This window comes from Pteropus vampyrus, unplaced genomic scaffold (assembly GCF_000151845.1).
Source record: "Pteropus vampyrus isolate Shadow unplaced genomic scaffold, Pvam_2.0 Scaffold476, whole genome shotgun sequence".
NCBI classification, from domain to species: Eukaryota; Metazoa; Chordata; class Mammalia; order Chiroptera; family Pteropodidae; genus Pteropus; species Pteropus vampyrus.
Genome location: NW_011889257.1, coordinates 126261 through 146498, shown reverse-complemented (window position 1 = coordinate 146498; position 20238 = coordinate 126261).

The following is a 20238-nucleotide window of genomic DNA, read 5'->3' as shown; positions in this document are numbered from 1 at the left end:
TGTTTTTTTCAATTCCTGGAATTGTTGATATGAATTATTTTGGATCTCATTGAGTTTTTTCAGAAGTACCATCCTGAATTTTCTATCATTTAAGTCGTATATCTCTATATGTTCAAGCTTATTTTCTGGAGAGTTTTCTCTTTCTTTCTGAGATGCCTTGTCACCTTGGTTGTTCATGGTGTTTAGTGGACTATTTCTCCACCTGCGTATTAATGGAAGTGTATTCTGATATTTTTTCCAGAAAGATTTATTATATAAATGTCTCTTATTAGCCTGTTGCTAAGAAGGCATTTTTCTTTTGGTTTCCATTGGGTGGCATCTAAGCCTCTTGGATCCCTGTTTTATATAAAGCTTTAATAATGACTTTTTTTTTCTTATAAATATTCAATAACGCTCGCTACCTTCAATCTCAGTCCCTGTCAGTGTTGGCAACAGTTTCGGTAGCATTTGCTCAGATTCCCCTGGGGTTCCATGGTGTTTGGTCTCAGAGGATATGGGGGGAGGGGCCCTCTGGGTTGGGGACTGGGGGCTGTGGCTTGGACTCAAGTTTTGCAACTGTGGCTGGTAATAATCAACTATTGCTTCTCTGCCATCCCTACTTTTCTGCTTTCTGCCCTGGTCCCTGTGCAGTGCTGCTGCATGGACCTCACAGCTCTCCCAGGCAGGGCTGTTCAGGGAATCCACTGTACCTTTTTCCCTCCCCCTCCTCCTGCTGGGAACTCTGGGTATGAGAGGCAGCTTCTTTGCTTCTCCCAGTCTACTACCTGACTCCCAGGGTTCTGATATATGGTAGTTCTTATTTTCAGATCCTTTGCTCAGATGTGCTTGTGTACAGGTTGGGTGTTTTTTTCTTGAGTTTTAGATGTTCAGCTTATTGTTACTTTAAGGGGAGAGATCTAGGAACATCTCTCATTTCACCATGCTTCTGACATCACTCAATGTTGCCTTTTGTACAAATTGAAGGCAAGACCCTCTGCCAGCAAAAAGGTTACAACTCACTCAATTGAGATACTTGTTTTATTTCAGTGGTCTGGAACTGACCTCGCAATATCTCCAAGGTACACCTGTATTACCTTTTCTCTCCTACCTTCCTATGTATCGCCTGCCTCTCAAGTAGATTAGTTAATAGAACAATGATTAGTACAGGATGGGCTATCAATGAGATCACATCAAAAGGAGATGGAATTATAATATAAACAACCATATACAGATGAAGTAAAGGTTGATTAGAGGCAGGAATGCACATGTTCCAATTAATTCCACTCAGGTGGGAAAGTCTCCAGAGACATTTGCACAGGGTTTGTTTGGCAAAAAAAGTTGACAAGGAAATCAGAAATATAATTTGGATCATGTATTAGAGTATTTATGTGAATTGGTGTACATAGGAGAGTTTTTGGATACTGCAGATCTGCTAAAAATTCTCCAACTTTTGTTAGTTGTTGCAGGCAATAAATGTAGATTTTCTGCATTTTCTTACAGGTTCTAATGCTCATTCTTGTCTCTGATTGAAGGAAACCTAGGAATCCAGAGCTGGACAAGCAATTAGCTTTCCTATAATGTACCTTTTTCAACACTCAGCATTTATTTTATGGAGATTAAAACAATCTTGAAACTGCCCAGTAGAATTGAGAGCTATCATGGCATTCTAACTGAAATATGCTATAATCATTTGTACTTTTGTGTTTTATAACCTAAATCTGTGGATCACAGTATAGTTATTCTAAAAGAATTTGGATGGCTAATATATCAGCTTTCTGATTAGAATAATAGACATTTACAAATTTTATATTTAGCATATTTATTTGATAATTTTCAATATTAATTTGGGTTTTTTTCACATATCTTTTGTCTGGTTTGGGAGGACTTGAGGTGATAAGAATGTACCTAAGGGTTTCTGTAAAAATCAGAATTCACTAGAATTCTTGTGTCCTAAGTAAACATTTATAAAGGCAAAGGAAATTAGAAAGTAGATTAAATAGTGGATCTCAAATATGGGGTTGTAAGCATATATTTTGGTTCATGGGACTGAAAACTGGAAACTTTTATGCAAAAACCTTGAAACTCAGTTATTTATTGTTATTTTCCACTACATGCATAGGTTTAATTTGTTGATCTAAGTGCTGTATGCCTTTAATATTTTGCTATTCCTCTGAGACTAGTTTGAGTTTCTTATTGTTTCTGGATAGGCTGGGCTCAGATGAGTTGGTACAATAGATCATGTAGACCTGCACAGTTTCAAGCCAGTTTCAGGATTGTTTGGCCACAGGTCCAAATGAACAATGAGAAATACTTAGGAGATTTAAAAATCTTTCTAGAGGGAGGGGTATCACCAGTAATTTAACCACATGTACGACATGTAGCATGGCATTTTTAAGAGAGGATAACTCTAAAGATGATAATTTGAATGAGAAAAAAGCATAACAATGTAATGGCTTGAGTTTAGAGTATGTAATAAAAGCATGCAGGAGGGTTGAGACCTATCCTTCCAGATAGGATGGAATAGAACATGCATAAAATAATGTCTTTTAGTAAATCTTCCCTATCAAAAACCAAAAGGCTGGGCCAAAATAGATGTATAGACTCCTTAAACATTAGCAGGTAATAGTTTCACCTCATATTACACTTGCAGTCACTGAGGTCTGATGTGGTAAAGTGATTCACTCAAGAGCACCTAGATGCTTACTGGCAGAGGTTGTCCTTTGGCTTTTTAATGCAGTGTTCTGTTTCTTGTAATGAGCTGCTGTGATGTTAACAAAGAACAAGTAACTTGTGTGATCTGAAGGTGACATTTTAAATGGTCAGTTCAGTTTTCCACATAAAAATGTATATACGAAGACAACCAAAGTTTCCAAAAAGAAAATCAGGAAAAAAGTGTAGAAATATTAATATAATTTTTATGTCAGAAATGTATAGACAGACTAATTTGTCTGAATTTTATCCAAGTTGGTTGCATTTACCATGTTAATGATGTGTAGAAATACCCAAATGCATCAAAATTTAATCCTGGCAAATGAGAGAGGCCAGCTTGATTTAATGGAAAATCTGATTTCTAAACTATAATTAAAATTAATGAAGCTTTCCTACTTTCAGGTAAACATGGTAACTAGCCATCAAGTGAAGTGTTTTTATTTTTTGTTGTGCCAAATTTACTCACATCAGAAGTTACTAATTAGTATTTTATTTCATATAGGGACTATAAAAATTTTTTAAATAGCTTGTTTTCTTTGGTATGTTAAATATCTCTCTTGCTTTTTAATGCTACTGATTTGCTTTGAGAATTGTTTCTACTAATAATTGCAAAGGTAAGCACCTCAAAATCCCATATTTTAATTTTTATGAATGATATTTTTAGTAAGCTGTTATTATAATATGCAAAAAGATAGGTGAACAGCTCAATGAGTTATCACAAAAATAAACACACAAACACTACCCAAGTCAAGAAATAATAATTTACTAGCACCTCTAAAAACCTACCTTTTGTTCCTTCTTATTCACTAGTCCCTCCCACACCACCAATATATGAGCACTGTCTTGACACCACAGATTAGTTTTTTCTATTTTTGAACTTTTATAAAGAGGATGATATGATAGGTGTTTTTTTCTGTTTGGCTTTGTTTGCTCAGCTTTGTGAGATTCATCCATGATGTTGCATGTGGAAATACTTCATTCATTTTCTTTGTTGTATAGTTTTCCATTAAATGATTATACCACCATTTATTGTCAGTTTTACTGTTGAAGGACATTTGGAGAGTCTCCTATCTTTGGCTATTATGAACACTGCTGTTTTGAATGCCCTTGAGCATGCCTTTGGTGTACTTATGTACAAATTTCTGTTGGATATATTGATAGGAGTGTGATTGCTAGATCTAAGTGTATGAGCATGTTCAGTTTTAGTAGATATCCAAAGTGATACCAATTTATATTTCTACCTGTAGTGTTTAGAGTCCAGGTAGCACATAAGTATGTCTTAGAGTTGTCAAATTTTGTAAGTTTTAGCAGTTCTAGTGGGTATGTAATAGTATGCCATTGTGTCTGAATTTTCATTTCCCTAATTACTAATGAAGTTGAAAAACGTATGTTTATTTACTACTCGGACATCCTCATTTTGAAAGGGCTTATGCATGTCTCTTTCCCATTTTAACATCAGGACTTATAAGACTATATCTTTTTAATATGTATGAATTATTTTTTATTATAAATATTGTTTATATGTTACATATTTTTATATATTATATATTATGGTTATGAACTGTTTGTCAGTTATGTGCTTTGCAAACATTTTCTCTCAGTCTGTGTCTTAACTTTTTGCTTTCCTAATGTCTTTTCATTAATGGAATGTCTTAATTTTAATCTAGTCCAATTTATTAATGTGCTACTTTATGGTTAGTGCTTTATGCATCCACTTAAGACATCTTTATAAGATACTGAAGGTACATCCTAAAATTTATTTTATCTTTCACATTTAGATGTACAATCCATGTATTTAATTAATTGACTCAATGTCATTTATTATTGTAAGATGATTCCTTCCCCACTGCTCTTTCCTAACCTGGGTAATAATAGTGGGAAGCTAAATTTCTTTATTTATTATTTATTTACTAATTTGTTTGAGACTCAACTCCTGACTACTTTTGGTGATCCAAAGATTGTAGTTCCCTAGAACTTTCATTACTTGGATCTCCCCTCTTGTGTCAAAAACATCTTCACTGCTTTGGAGAGAAAAAAATGGCATAGATGATAGAGGCTTTGTTCCACCCTCTGATGACCAAATCAAAGTTGTGATGGAAACAAGGAGTGGCAGCAAGGAAAAATCACCTGGGAGGTAGATGAACAAGCCATACAGCTATGGAGAAATGCAAGAAAACATTCTGCAAAGGCAGAAGGTAGGACGGGGAGAGGACGTGGGGCAACCTGGTCCCGAGTGGCTGAGTGAGATGGAGACTGCAGCAGGGGCCGTGTCCGTGAGCGGATTTTCGCAGTGACGGACCTGCTCGCTCTGAGCACCAGTGCCTATTAGGCTGCACGCAGGGGGCACCAGGGACTTATAGGGAGACATTGTCGGAGCGAGGGCCTAGGCAAGATTCGCTCTGTACAGAAGTGCGGGCGGTGTCCATTGTTCCCTGTTGAGCCCTCCCCACTACCAGTGTGAGAGACACAGTGCCGCCATAGCCATGATGCCATCAAACTGGATGACAGAGATCCCTCCACCCAGAGGATTCCCTGAAACCCCATCTCCCCCACCTCAGGCCCCACCCAAGCCTCATCCAAGTGTATCCTCAGTGAGTCAGGTACTCCTTGCTGAGACTCACAATGGTGAAGGCAACTGGTCCCAGTTTCTGGTGTGGCCTTTTGAGGCAACTATAAGCACAGCACCTGTGGATTGCTTGCTGAATCTTAACAGGTAGCTCTGGAGGAGTAGAGGCTTGGGCTAAGTTTGGCCTGCAGCTGAACCCCTCTCGGGACTGTGCCACTGGACACCTACTTCACAAATCCACACTAATAAAACTGGGAGACTTAAGAGCTTTGCTTAGTGCATAGAAACAGATGCGGAAAGGCAGCCAAAATGGGAAGACAAAGAAGCAGAAACCATATGAGAGAACAGAGATCCAGATATCATGGAGTCAAGTCATCTAACAGATGCAGAGTTCTAAACACTGGTTATAAAGATGCTTAATGAACTTATGGGAAGTGTAGAGAACTCCAACAAAGAGGTAAAAATGAAGATGGAAATTATAAAATGAAATGAAGAAAATGTTATCTGAGATGAGAAATATATTAAATGGAATAAACAAAGGAATAAACAAAGTGAATAAAGAAGAGGATCAAATGCCTTATCTAGAGGATGGGAAAGCCAATGACACTCAATCACAATGGCAAGAAAAAAGATGCCAAGACTATAAAAATAATTTAAGGAGGATATGGAACACTATTAAGGGTCCAAATATCTGTCTAATTGGTGTAACTGAAGAAAATCAAGATGCTGAACAGGTGTTTGAAGAAATAATGATGGAAAACTTCCCTAACTTGGTGAAAGAAATGGACATAAAACCCCAGGAAGCTCAGAGGATTCCAAAAATCCAGGATCCAAAGAGGCCCACACCAAGACACATCATAACTAAAATGCCAAAGGTTAAATACAAATGCCATGAAATATTTCCAAGAGTTCCTTAGAACTATTCTGAAGATTTTTTTGCTGGCATCACTTCCTCTAGAACAACTTCATCTTTTTTGTCACAAACACTTCCCTCAATTATATCACTAAGTTCACTTTCCTCAAATCCCTCTGGCTGCATATATAGAATCCTATTTATCTTCTATCTGAATTTCACTTCTCATGTTAGCATTTACACTTTGTTGCCCGATTCCCTATTTGGATTATCCATTAAAAAAATATCACATGGGTTTATCATGGGGAAACAAGGAGGCAAGACAATTATACACTTTGCTGTCTGTATGTGTACTGAATAACATGCTCAGTGAGTGACTAATCACTGACAGACTTTGAAAGAAGGGACTGATTTGTGATTGATCATGATCCGTGAATGAAGAGCTAGCATCTTGGTTTGTACTTTAAGCAATTTCTCACAGTTAATATACTTGAAATTAGAACCATGTTGTCCAGGATTGGTATTATTTAACTAAATGGCATAATTGAAATTTGTGTATATCAGGATCATGCAAAGGGAAGGCTGTATGTATAAGCATTTTCTACTCAGTGAAAACTTACCACGAAGGAAACTTCTGCTGGTGAAGTCACCATGAAGAGGCACTTTTCTCAGAATCTTGTTCAGGCATTTCACCAGATGACAAATTCAGTCGCCTAACTCTTGTGGCCTGCTAGCATCTTGATATTTCTGGGTCCTCTTTGCATAATTAAGGATTCCTTTATTCAATTAAAATTTAACGAGGCATTGAGTTTAGAGAATATGAAACAATTTAGACAGTTCACAAATACGAAATAACTTGTGTTAATGGAACCAAGAGATTACATTTGACTGACTGTAGACCAAGTCTAAAATGGAAGCGGGCCAGACGAAAAAGTGTGAATAAAATGAGCTGAGGCTATCGCATGCAGGTGGCTGTAATTCTGCAATGAGAGAGAGAATGGTGCTGCTGGTCACCAGCTGTGGTGCCACTGTGACAACAAGCCCAACTCAACTGCCAATGTTTTTATTGTTTTCATCTGGTTCATTCATTACTTATAATCACCAAATTATTTTAATATTTTTGCTTAGAATAGTGTTGGAAGAATATCATTTATTATATGAAAGCCAAACGAAATATGTCCCCTGGTGTGACATTGTGAAGTTGACTAGATGGCACAGAATAAATAATGTCCTGTAACTCGAGCTGTTACTGTCACTGATAACTCACTGAATGACAGCTGAAAACCACTTAAATGTTTTATTTTTTAGCTTCTAAGCTGTTTAATAGTAATTATAAGAGCTTACCCACATCAGAGATCTTGGATTTATGAAGTAATGGTTTTAAAATATTTTGCAATTTTTTGACAAAGAGTGTCGAGGTTATTTTAAACATTGTTACTATTTTACTACTTGAATCAAACCATTGTAGTAATTGATACTTTCTAAATTTAACATATTTTTTAATATTACACGTATGCTCAAATGAATCGTTTAGCTATCCGTACCAAATGAGATATTTCACAAGGAGTGGTAATATGAGTAATATGATTTCTAATATTGAGGCAATAGTATTGTACCTTTAAGTACTCTGTAGAATGATATATTAGATCAAATCATACAGGAATACCATTTTTGTAAGTCAAAATATTAAAGTACTGGGAATTTAATATAGTTTAATCTAAATTAAAGGCCAAGAATGAATTCTATTTCAATTCTTTACCCTCACTGTCTTTTAATCTTTCTTTAAGTCCTAGTCTCTCAATTATAAACTGAGTGTGATATAGTCTGTCATTTCAAAAATGTAGAAATGAGCAGGAATATTTATTTTTTTCTATCTTACTCTTTGTGTATCTCCTACCTGCCGATCTATTTATATAGACTAATAGATACTTTATTTATTAGCTGTGTAAACCTGACCAAATTATTCAAAACCTCTAAACCTCAATTTTCAACTATAAAATAATAATAGTAAACACTAAATCAGACTGCTTATTCAGATTAAAGGAAACAATATGTGTTAAGTATTTAAAGTAGTAACTAGCACTTAGTACATGTATGAAAAGGTCAAGTATTAATTTTATAAACTTAGAGCAGATATAAAGCATTATTCCTTATGTTTAGTACTATACATTTTTCTCCAGTTAGAAAGCTTTCTGTTTCCATGATCTTGGTGTGATTAATAAAATATACCGATTAAGAAAAGTAACATCTATCATTCAATTGTACATAACAAGTAGGCAGTTAAAATGTTTAATTGAGTTAATTTCCCACTTAAGAAAAAAATAGATTACAGTTGACTTCCAAACCATTCGCAATATAATTTGTTCATCAATTACTAAGTACTTTAGAATGCTGTAAAGCCTGAGGGTCTTTCTTATAACCATCCATTATAATTACATTATAGATGTGAGGATGAGTCAATCAATAGAGAATGTTAGTCAATAGACTCTGGGATAAAGTAGATTGTATTGTGTTGTCTAATTGATTTACCTTTAATCCTTTAAAAAGTTTCTCACTTTTATTATTGGCAGGCAGTTTTTTTTTCCTGTTAGTAACCTATTCTCTGTAACTGGTGATCTAAATGGAGCATCTCATATTGGAAGAAAATGCTGTCATAATGCCTTTTCTACAAATATCAGTGGTGCCGATTGCAAGAGCACTGGTATCCATGTTGATCTTGCCCTCTTTGGAAGGCCATTGTGCCAAAGCTGTTGTTTGCATTCATCCAAATGCACTCAAATCCAGTACCCACCTGGTTTCTGCCTCTTGACTCCATCTCTGTCATCAATGACCCTACTTTTCTCTTTGGACTTGATGCTTCTTTCTGGTCTACCCGGCTTTGACTCTTGGTTTTCCCTGAAGGAATTTGGCCTGACTTTAGACGGGAAACTCTTCAAAGCACCCTGAATGTGATGATTTCCTCAGAATCTATTTCCCTTGTTCTAATAAGCTGGACCAGCAACAGGCTGCTTTGACTGGCCAGATGATTCAGCTAATGCAAAAGACTGTAGAGAGATGGGGGTTGTTATCAAGGTTCTATCAGAACCTTTGAACTCATGCAGAATAATTTCCCTTAGCAGCCTTCAGTTACTCTTGGGAGAAAGTAGAATTTGTGAGTCAAAATAAATGCTTGATGCTTTAGGAAAAACATCATTCGAAGTATAGAGTTCTATTTAAAATACTAGAGATTACAGAGCTGTTGTCTCTCTGTTTCACTCTTCTGCAGTGCTGCTGACTACCACCCAAGCATATAAAAAAATGTAGCTACATGCTTCTCCCTCTACTATAAAAATCTTGGCATTAACAACATGTTCTATCAACCTTGATAATTATTAGAGAAGACTTTCCATTTCTGCCACTCCGAAGAAAATGCAAGCAACACAAACTTCAAAGAGTCAGATTAGAGAGCTTTCATGTTATTTGAGGCCAATTTTCCAACAAGCATTCTTGCAAGCATGATTAAATTCTGAGTCATTTTCAAATGCTACCTTAGAAATGAAGTTTCTCATTGTTTTATTTATGTCTGACATAAAACACTAATTGTTTCAAATAGCAAATACAATGGAAAGTGTTGACATTTTCAGTTTTCAATTAACAATATTGTTTTAAGCACTTACTCTGAAGTAAAAATTTGCACGTTTATGACATTTATAAATGAAAACATTTGGTTGACTGATTTTAATCTTTGAATCACAAGAGATGCATATTTCAGGAAAGTGAAAACTGCTATTTTTTCCCTATTACCTGGTTAACATTCCTATGTAGCAATTTGTTTTAACCATGTCAGCTTCTTTAATTATTCAATTTTAGCAATCACAAATTGCTATATGTTATTTAATTGATCTGGGAACAACTGTAGACTAAAGCCAAGGTCAGTGTTTTGACTATGGGAATAAGATTGGGATATTTTTTCTAGGGTCAAACAAAGACTGATCTGAAACTGGGGGAGGTCATGTTAGAGGAGAATCCAAACCAATTACAAGATCAAAGCAGATGGGTACCAGCACTTGGCAGAGGGTGAAGAGCTTCAGAGATGGCAAAAGCTCAGACAATTACATTCAATGGGGAACTCTAGTGGTATGTTCTGGGGAAGCAGACTCTAGGAAACAAGGCTATTGGCAAAGGCAATGAAGTTAGAAGAGAGGCTACAGGATCGGTGGTAGAATGTAATCAAATATGATTAGGGAACAGTGAAGGGAATCCAGTTACTTAGGACTCAGAGGAAAGAAAGAGTCGAGCCAAGTTCAATGCTGTTTTACTGGGCTAAATACTAACAAACATTGCCTTGAGACAAAAATTAGCCCCCAAGAACGGGATAGCAATAAACCTGTATGTGGGAAGTAAAAATGTTTACTTTTCTGTTTTAAAGGATTATAATTAAAGAAGCCAAACAGACTATTGTAACATGAATCTTGTCTAGGATGCTGGCAGTGAAAGAGGACATTGAAAGGTGGATTTGAAATGCATCAGGAGGACAGAATTGATTGAATTTGTGAATTAGTTGGAGATTGAGAAGATATCTGTGAGCTTTTTAAACTTAGTGTGCCTGTGACCAGATGATAGAAAAAGGATAGGCCACTAGGAGTCACTCTGTCAAAAATGTATGGAATTTTTCGTTTTGGCTCAACATAATTCAGTGGTATTTATTCAGAGGATAATAGATGGAAAAAATTTCGGAATTTAACACCACCACCCACAACTGTTTTATTCCGTCAGTCATGGGCTCTAGTTGAGTGTTGCATCTTAAGTGCCTAATGGTCACCTGTGCAATTTATTGAGACGAATTGGAGACTTTCTACATGTGTGATGTCATGCTGCCTTGTTAGCCTGATGGGAATCAGGATTGATATTCACATGGTTCTCATTGTTTTTACTGAAGGTGATAATGGTTTCTTTCTCCCAAGTTTCCTAACAGCCATAAAGGGACTCTGTGTTTGGACTAATGGCCTTACTACTGCAGTGCTGAGAAAAGTTGAAAAAAAAATCAGTCATTTGTCTTGTAGCATACTCATCAATCCATACCGTATCTTTGCTAACAGTATTGACTTCCACATGTACTGTAAACTACTTAAATAGAAGTGGGAAAAAAATAATTCATTGGTTGAACAAAACTGTTACTTTCAATGAGATTTTGTGCTACTAATGTCATTAAAAAATTCTGAGTGTATTTTCATTAAATTAAGAAGTTACCAATACTGTTAAGCTAATTCCCAGGAGAGAGGAAAATCGGTAGGGTGGACGTTGAATTGTCTTTCCAAATATATTGAGAAAAAAGGGATCTATAAGCTAATTTTCAGTGAGATTTTCCCACTTCACTGTGTTGTGTTGCATTTTGGGTTGACTTCTTTCAGTTGTCAAAGTTGTAACCTTTCTCTTCCAAGTTATCATGGTATATGGTTGGCGAATATAAAATGATTATAAAGAAACTGAAGAATCAAAATGGAGAGTGGCATTTCTAAGACATACAAAAGTTACAAACAGAGTGCATACAGATATCTGGTCTGCCATCTCCATGCACACAAATTTAGTTTCTGGTTTCCTTTTCTCTTAGTAAAGCACTGTAGTCTTATCTCCTTCCTTGTATTTTCTGCCTCCCTCCAGGAACACTTTTGATTTTTTAAATAGTCTATTTAAATTAATATTTGTGAATCTTGACAAATAAACATTTCTCACAGTTAAGATTTCTCCTACATATAGATTCCTTATTACCACAGCCTGGAATCAGAAAGATGAGATAGAGTCTAGACAGTTGTTCATAAATTGCATTATGGCATATGGCATTTGGATGACCGGATGAATTTTTTAATTTTGGACGAGATATTTTATCAATATGGAGACCTAGTCAAACTTATGTTTCAGGATCTTCCTTCCCACTCTCGTAGTTTACTATTATTAGGGTGACACAACTTAGGGAAGTAGCATTCCCCATAAATTCTACACCTATGATTCCTCTGGTAATAATATCAGTGTCTGACTTTATACAGCCATTGAACTGATGTATTTCATCCTCCTTTCCTCTCATTTTATCAGTTTGCATTTAGATGTATGTACATGACATGCCATTTTTTAGCAATTCTTAGAGGGAATTGAACATGGCTTTGCTCTTCAGATGCCTTCATTTCCTTCTTTATCTTTCTTTCTTCTTCCCTCCTCCATCTCTCCCTCCCTATATTCCATTGTTACTTCCTTATTTTGTCCTTCCTTTGACAAAAATGTATTAAATGTTTACAATGGGCACTGGGAATTGGCATGAAAGACACTTACAGTCTGACTGCTTTTTTCAAAATGCTTTAGGTTTACACAATAAGTCTCATGAAATCCAGTTGGATTTGTTTAACAGATTCTTTACTTTGGTTGAATTTTTGAAAAATTAGAGGACCATGTTCAAAGTCCTTCAAAGCTTTCCAAAACATTTTTGAAAGAATACATGTATATGCAATTGGTATGCTTATTATAAATAACTCCTACATAAAGACCAGCCACATAGCAGAAAGAATGAACTTTATTAGCTTGGTTCACTTTCTTTATTATATTCCTTCTAAAGTAAGCAAAGTTTCGAGTCTATTCTTCCATTTGGATTTTCACAGCCAGAATCATCTTTGCCCTAGCTCTAGTTAGTGTGTTTTTCTGCATTTTTGTCTCATAATTACAATGCTACACTGTGCCTCCTTTTCTCTTTATTGTGTGTCTTGGCAAGGGATAAGTGGGAAATGTGAAGATTAAACCTTCTATCTAGAAATGTGATTTTCTATTTGTAGTCTAAGATCTTTTATTTTACTAATGATTTATAAGGGAGGAAAATTGATGGTGTTAATTCTGTGCTTATAGTAAGATCTTCTAACTTGTTAAAATTTATTTTTATAGCTATATCTCTGCTTTATTGAGATAGAGTTTAGTGATCTCGAATAATTCATTTTATAAAGTCAAATAGTTTATTTCTTTGCAAAATTTAGGTTTGCTGCCAGTCATGCTTATTTTTCCCTTATTTGAAATGGCAACTGAATGATTTACTGGGTTTCTTAAGGGCTTTTTATTTCTGGGATGGCTGCTGGGCCATAATACTGGAAAGAGAACTATCATTTGGCAAGATGGCCACTGTAGGAGGTGAGGGACTTTGAAAGTTCTAGTCTCACTTTGCTCGAGGCAATGTGACAATCTGAATAAATTTTTACACTTTTAAGATGTTCATCTTCAAAAAACATACTGCTAATGTCTTAATAGCTTCATTTGACCCAGGAAAGTTATTTTGTCATCAGAGAATATAGTTCCAGGGCAGACGGCCTTTGCTGGACCACAGGAGGGGTAGGCTTGCCCACTGTCCTTATCCCTCTGTAGTTCAAAAACTGGAGCTCTCCTGCCATGCTCAGTTTAGATTTCGATTTAGTTGTTATATTGAAGCTCACAGAGCTACTCATAAGTCAGGAGAAGTGGAAACTTTTTCTACTTTTATTTTTTTAAAACTCATCACACTCTCTGATCTTTTTTATTTAACACCATTGATGACAGTGAAAAGATCTCTATTTTACTTCATTTCTCTCAAACTGATCACTATCAGATGTCAAATTTTGTTTCGACTTTCCTTCACTTCAGGATTTATCATTTTCTTCTAATTTTATTTTATTTTTTGTTTTAATAATAGAGTAGTCCCCCCTTATCTGTGGTTTTGCTTTCTGTGATTTTAGTAACCCCCAGTCAACCACAGCTCGAAAATATAAAATGGAAAATTCCAGGAATAAACAGTTCGTAAGTTTTAAATCACATACTGTTATGAGTAGCATGATGAAATCTTGTGCAGTCAGGCTCTATCCCACAGGGGATGCGAATCATCCCTTTGTCCTGCATCTCCATGCTGTAGACATTCCCTGCCAGTTAGTCACTTAGTAGCCACCTCAGTTTTCAGATTGACTGTCACAGTATCATAGTGCTTGTGTTCAAGTCACCCTTATTTTATTTAATAATGCCATATTCACATGTAGTATTATAGTATATTGTTATATTTTATTATGGTATATTGTTACAATTGTTCTTTTTAGTATCCATTATTGTTGTTAATCTCTTATCGTGCCTAATTTAGAAATTAAACTTTATCATATGTGCATATTTATAAGGTTCAGGACTATCCGCAGTTTCAGACATCCACTGGAGGTCTTAGAATGTATCCCCCGTGGATAACGGGAGATACCTGTAAATATATATCCTATCGGTGCTCTAGGTATTATTAAGATATTTCCTTCACAAATTATAAGTATCTTAATGAAATAAAATAGTATAGGTCCAGTAACCAATAACCTAGATTGTTTTTGCAAAGAAATTAGTACATATGAGAACATTATAATATTACAGGATAAAAGAGTGGTTATATTTAGAAATGATTTTTAGGCACCATTAATATCCTCATCAATTTCAGGAATGAAAATACTATATGTCCTATATACAACATTTTACATTTCCCTTCTAATAATAACAGCTTTATTTTAAAATTAATGATATACAATAAAAAATAAATGTGTAGAAAAGCAACGACAAAGTAAAACTCACTTAAAACACATAGATGAGTAAAAAGAAATTAAAGTCTTATTCAAATCAATTTTCAAGCATGGAAATAATTGTTTAAAATAGAATTTTGACTGTCTTCATTTTAATGACATTAATTTTTAAATAAATTATACATGCTCAAAATTAAAGTACAAAAAAGAAATGAAATTTCATACAAAATACAAAGAAGAGTTAAAATTTTATTGATGTAATGAATAAAACTAAAATTAACATTTTTTCATTCCAAATATCTCCTTATTAATAGATACAGAGAGAATACCTGGAGGGATAGAAAATATACTTAAAAAATAGGATTATACTGTGAATACAAATTAAATTTTATTCGAATTCAGTAGGAGGAAAAAAAGAGGTAAAAAAAAGGTATTTTCTAAACTTCACTCCTCAGAGGTAATGACTCCCCGCCCCAGCTTAATTGTGATCTAATTGGTGTATAACATTGAGTAAGTTTAAGGTGTACAACAAGTTAATTTGACACACTTTATTGCAAAATGATTACCACCATAGCATTAACTAACATCTCCATCACATCATATCACATAATTACCATTTTGTTTTTGTGGTGATAACATTTAAGATTGACTTTCTTAGCAACTTTCAAGTATATAATCCAGTATTATCAAATGTAATCACCTTACTGTACATTAGATCCCCAGAACTTAATTCATCATAGAACTGTAAGTTTGTACACTTTAAACAACATCTCTTCATTTCCCCTTCCGCCAGTACCTGGCAACCATCATTCTACCCTCTGTTTCTATGAATTCGGCTTTTTAAAAAATTGAAGTATAATTCACATAGCATTATATTAGTTTCAGATGCATAACATAATGAGCTTTAGATTCCACATATAAGTGAAATCATACACTATTTGTCTTTCTGTCTGATTTATTTCACTTAGCGTAATGCCCTCAAAGTCCATCCATGTTGTCACAAATCAGAGGTAATGACTTTTGACTATTTTTAGGACTATAGGCTATCCCTTACTAACTCTAAAGGAGTTGCTTATCTCTTTTTTCATGCGATTTAGAATCATTAGGAAATTTGCACTGACTCCTAGTTATAAAAGAGGTAGATGAGCTTCCTTATGCCATATATTTTTTCCCTCCTCTTCTATATTTGAGTTAGTTAAAAAACACTTTTTGATTGCCCATATTACTTTTAATAATCTACATAAGCATATGTTTCTTTTTCAACTTTAGAAAGTATCTCTTTGTTCCCCACCATGTAAAACAAAGAACTTAGACCCTCTAGTTCCCTTCAGCTTTGCTTTCCTCTTGAACCTCTCACTTTCTATCAGGTATAAATATCACTTTTACGTTGTCAAGGTAGGTATTGCTGTATTGTCCTCCACAGGAGTTCTCCCAACTGACATTCTCACTCACAGTGTATGAGCATGCCTACAGCTGAAACTAATGCAATATTGTATGCCAACTATACTTAAATTTTTTTAAAAGGTGAAAAATGGTATCTCGGTGTCATTCTAATTTACATTTCTTCTATTTTGAGTGAGCTTCAGCAATTTTCATTAGATTTCATTATGTCTAGTAGCATTTGAACTTCTTTTTCTGTGAGCTGCCTGTTCACATCTCCTGCCTACTTTTCTTAATAGGGTATCATTTATTTATTTTGTTTGTTTTTGTTTTTGTTTGTTTTTGTCATAGAATTACTTTGTGTATGGGAAGGATGGAAGTGAATGAGCATTATGAAGCATTTGTCAGTAGCGAACAAGAAACTAACAATTTTTGCCTGAAGTGAAGGTCAGCCCATTTCAAACAGACAGCTATATTTTTATTGAAGATACCATTTTTCCTATTGTAGTTGGAGTATTAAATTTTAACTTTGATTAGGCACAGATTTGGGGAGCAGAGGGTCTATATTTCTATATAGAATTTGCCCAAGGTAGGAGGAACTAGCTTTACCTTTAATTTTATTGCTCTTTAAATTGTTTTTCACAAAAGGAATACCTTTGATGTTCCCTCTTTATATCTGGAATGAAGAAAAGAGAAACTAAAGTATATGGAAAAAATGTACTGCTTTCTGTTAAGGAGAAACTAAAGTTCTTGTGGGAATAAAAGGAAATGACTTTAAATACTGATGAAGTAGATATTTTCTCAAAATTTAGAAAATAATATCCATTAAGGTCCAACAGAAGTCAGAGCTGCTGCATAATCTTGAGCAGAAAAGATTTAGTAACTCGGTATGTTAAAAGATGCTAGAGTTGTATTTTTATGCGTGACATTTTCCAAGTCATTTATTATATAATTATAAATTAATGTTATTTGAAAAAAAAAAACCCTCAAATTTATAAAGTTTTTTTTAAGTGACATGAAATGAATTTAGGGGGAAAGGAGTGATATTAAAGAGTAGAGTCAATTAAAGATCAATATGTCTAAAAAAGTAATTCCTGTATCTTCAATCTGGTTCATTATCTTAACGTAGTACAACATTGTTTTATTAGGTAAATTATTTCTTTATGTTGTATATTTTACAAATAAGTGGGCAATTTCATTTATTTGCAACTAGTGTATTCTTCAGTAATATAGGACTTTTGAAGACTATATGCACTAATAAAAATGTGAGAAAAATTGGGCGTAGAGTTCTAAACACAATGTATTGCTACTATCTATCAACTGAATGGAGACACTGACACCAGTAAGTACTTCTGGTTTATATAAAATAATAATGAATTCATAGAAATAAGGAAATATTATTGATAGTTATAATAAGTATAATGAATATGGAACTAAAACAGCATATTTCATGATCAAATGACTGCATTAAATGGTTACCCTAGAAATTAACAGATATGAAAGAATACAGATACTGAAATTACTCTAAAAATGATGGTCACAGGATTTATAAGTATTTGTAAATCTTGGCCTGAGAATAGCTACGTTTTGGAAGAAGTAAGATTTTAAAATTTTTACTGTAGAATTTCTTCCTTAAGTTTTTAATTTTTTTCTGATGTATTAAAATTCAACATGAAGAAAATCCAAGGAAGGAGAGATTTAACAACTGAAATGTGAAATTAATGATAAAGATGACTATATCACTGAAATCTTATTTAATATATCATTTAATGTCTTCATAGTCTGTTTACTTTGACAAAACTTCTCTTTCCTATTGCTTCATTAAGGGAAATGAATTGGCCATTGATTTCTGTTTCTAATTCCTTAAGTGATAAGGTAAGCAGTAAAAAGTCTGTGGAGTATAAAAATCTCAAATGTAATTTCTCAGGTTGAAGACATTGTGACACTATTATGTATATTTGAGAGTTAAAACTGACATGGAGGAAAAACAAGCAGAGCATAGTAGTATATGAAGTAACTTTAACATTACCTAGGTGGGATATAGATTTCTTTAAAAATATGTTCTTAAGTCACTGTTACATTTTATTAAAACCACTTTCATGCAATCGAGTTAAAAAAATCACAAAAATATGGTGAAGAAGAGACAGATTTCAAATGTGTGCTAAAGGCCATGAACCTAATTTGTAGTTTCTGATCCTGTGATTGCATCCCACTCTGTGGTGTATATTTCAAGGATAGTATCAATTCTCAAGACGTACATTGCTCCTCTGCCCTCTGGTTTGTTACCTCATCTATGCTTGAATTAGAAATGATGCCCCCATATTTTAAGAAAGCACATTGCTGACTTGGGAAAGGACTTTTATGGCTTCTGATGGTGCTGTGTTTCAACCTATCTCACAGCTTGTTTCACATTCTGCCATGTAGCTTTGTTATATGTAATTTTCTCATCCTCATTACTAAATCATAAATTCATTTAAGGAAGATACTGTGCTTTAAATCATTTTTTATCACTTGCCAAGAATGGCATACTGGTTTGCCTATAGTAGATACTCAAGTAAGATTTTTCTTGACTTGCATTGCTTTAGACACATTAAGCTAGCTGACAGTATTGTGGAGATATTTCCTTGCTGGCTCATAATTTTTGTTAGAGTTCTAATCATCGATGCATTTGCCTTGGTGTGGTACACAAATCTCAGGCATTCATTGTTATTTATGAAAGAGATGGTTTCACAATTTTGTATTTTATGAACTTCTTCTTCCTTCCTTGCCTTATTTTGAGATGTTAAGAAGTAAAATATGCAAAAACTGAAAACAATATGGGTTTTGCATATATCTGTACAGGCATACCTCATTTTATTGCACTTCACAGACATTGTGTTTTGTTTACAAATTGAAGGTGTGTGGCAACCCTGAGTTGAGCAAGTTTATGGGCGCCATTTTTCCAACAGGCTCAGATGATGGCATTTTTTAGCAATAAAGTATTTTTAAATTAAGGTAGGTACATTGTTTTTTTTTTTCCAGACATAATGCTATTGCACACTTAATATACTACAATGTAGTATAAATATAGCTTTTGTATGTACTGGAAGACCAAAAAATTTGTGTGATTTGCTTTATTGTGATATTTGCTTTATTGTAGTGGTCTGGAACCGAACCCGCAATATCTTTGAAGTATGTCTGTAATATGAGCAGGCTAAGAAATTTTTATATTCACAAATTGGATAATTAATTTCAAAGTTAAGTAGAGTCTGCTGTTTCATTCATTTATTAATTTGTTTATTTATTCAATGTAGACTTTAGACTCTAATGGGAAAGACAAATGAACTAATAAGCAAATAATGTGAGTTGTTTATTTGATAACTGATACGTTTTTAATGAAGATCATTAATAGAAAGGTGTGATACGTACCAAGTTGTGAGGGGAACTGTTTCTTAGCATGGCTATAAAAGGCTTGACTTAGAAGATATTCAAACCAAGTCTGGAAAGATGAAAAGAGCCAGATGGCCTGGGCAGGCAGAATCATCTAGGTGAAGGGAAGAGTATGTTCAAAATCTATAGAAAAGAATCAGTTATTAAACTGAAAGGAGACCAAATGTTTCTTAAAAAGTTTTTATTACATGTATTCAATAGCTTAATGGTAATTCTTCTTGGTACAAAAGGGACGTAAACTATAATTTCTTGACCATTTATTATGCACCAGGCATTTTATTGGATGATTTATATTTCCAAATGAATATCTCATCAATACTTCATATTCAGGAGGGTTATCATCATCATCCTATTCTATATACATCTTTTTAAATTTCTTATACTGGTGAGTAACAACCATCATCCACTCAGTTGTCCAAGTCCCAAACTCAAAAGCCCTTCTAGGTTTCCCCATCTCCCACACCCAATTTGTCCACATATTTATTCACTCTGCTCCATAAGTAAATTCTTGATCTATTAATTTTGTCTCCATCCCTACTGCCATTACACTCACCAGATCCTACCTATAGTATTGAATTGCCCTCTTCACTGTTCTCTCTTCCTTAATTTTACCCTTCTCTAGTTCATCCTCCAAAATCTCTTGAGAATGATCTTTCTAGAACAAACATAACATCAGCTCTTTGCTCAAAATATGTCACTGGCTTCTCATCACCTTTAGGAAAAAAAAATTCCTTGGCATGACAAACCAGTCTCTTCATTCTCTGGCCCTTGCCTATCTGGTCAACTTTATGTTCTAT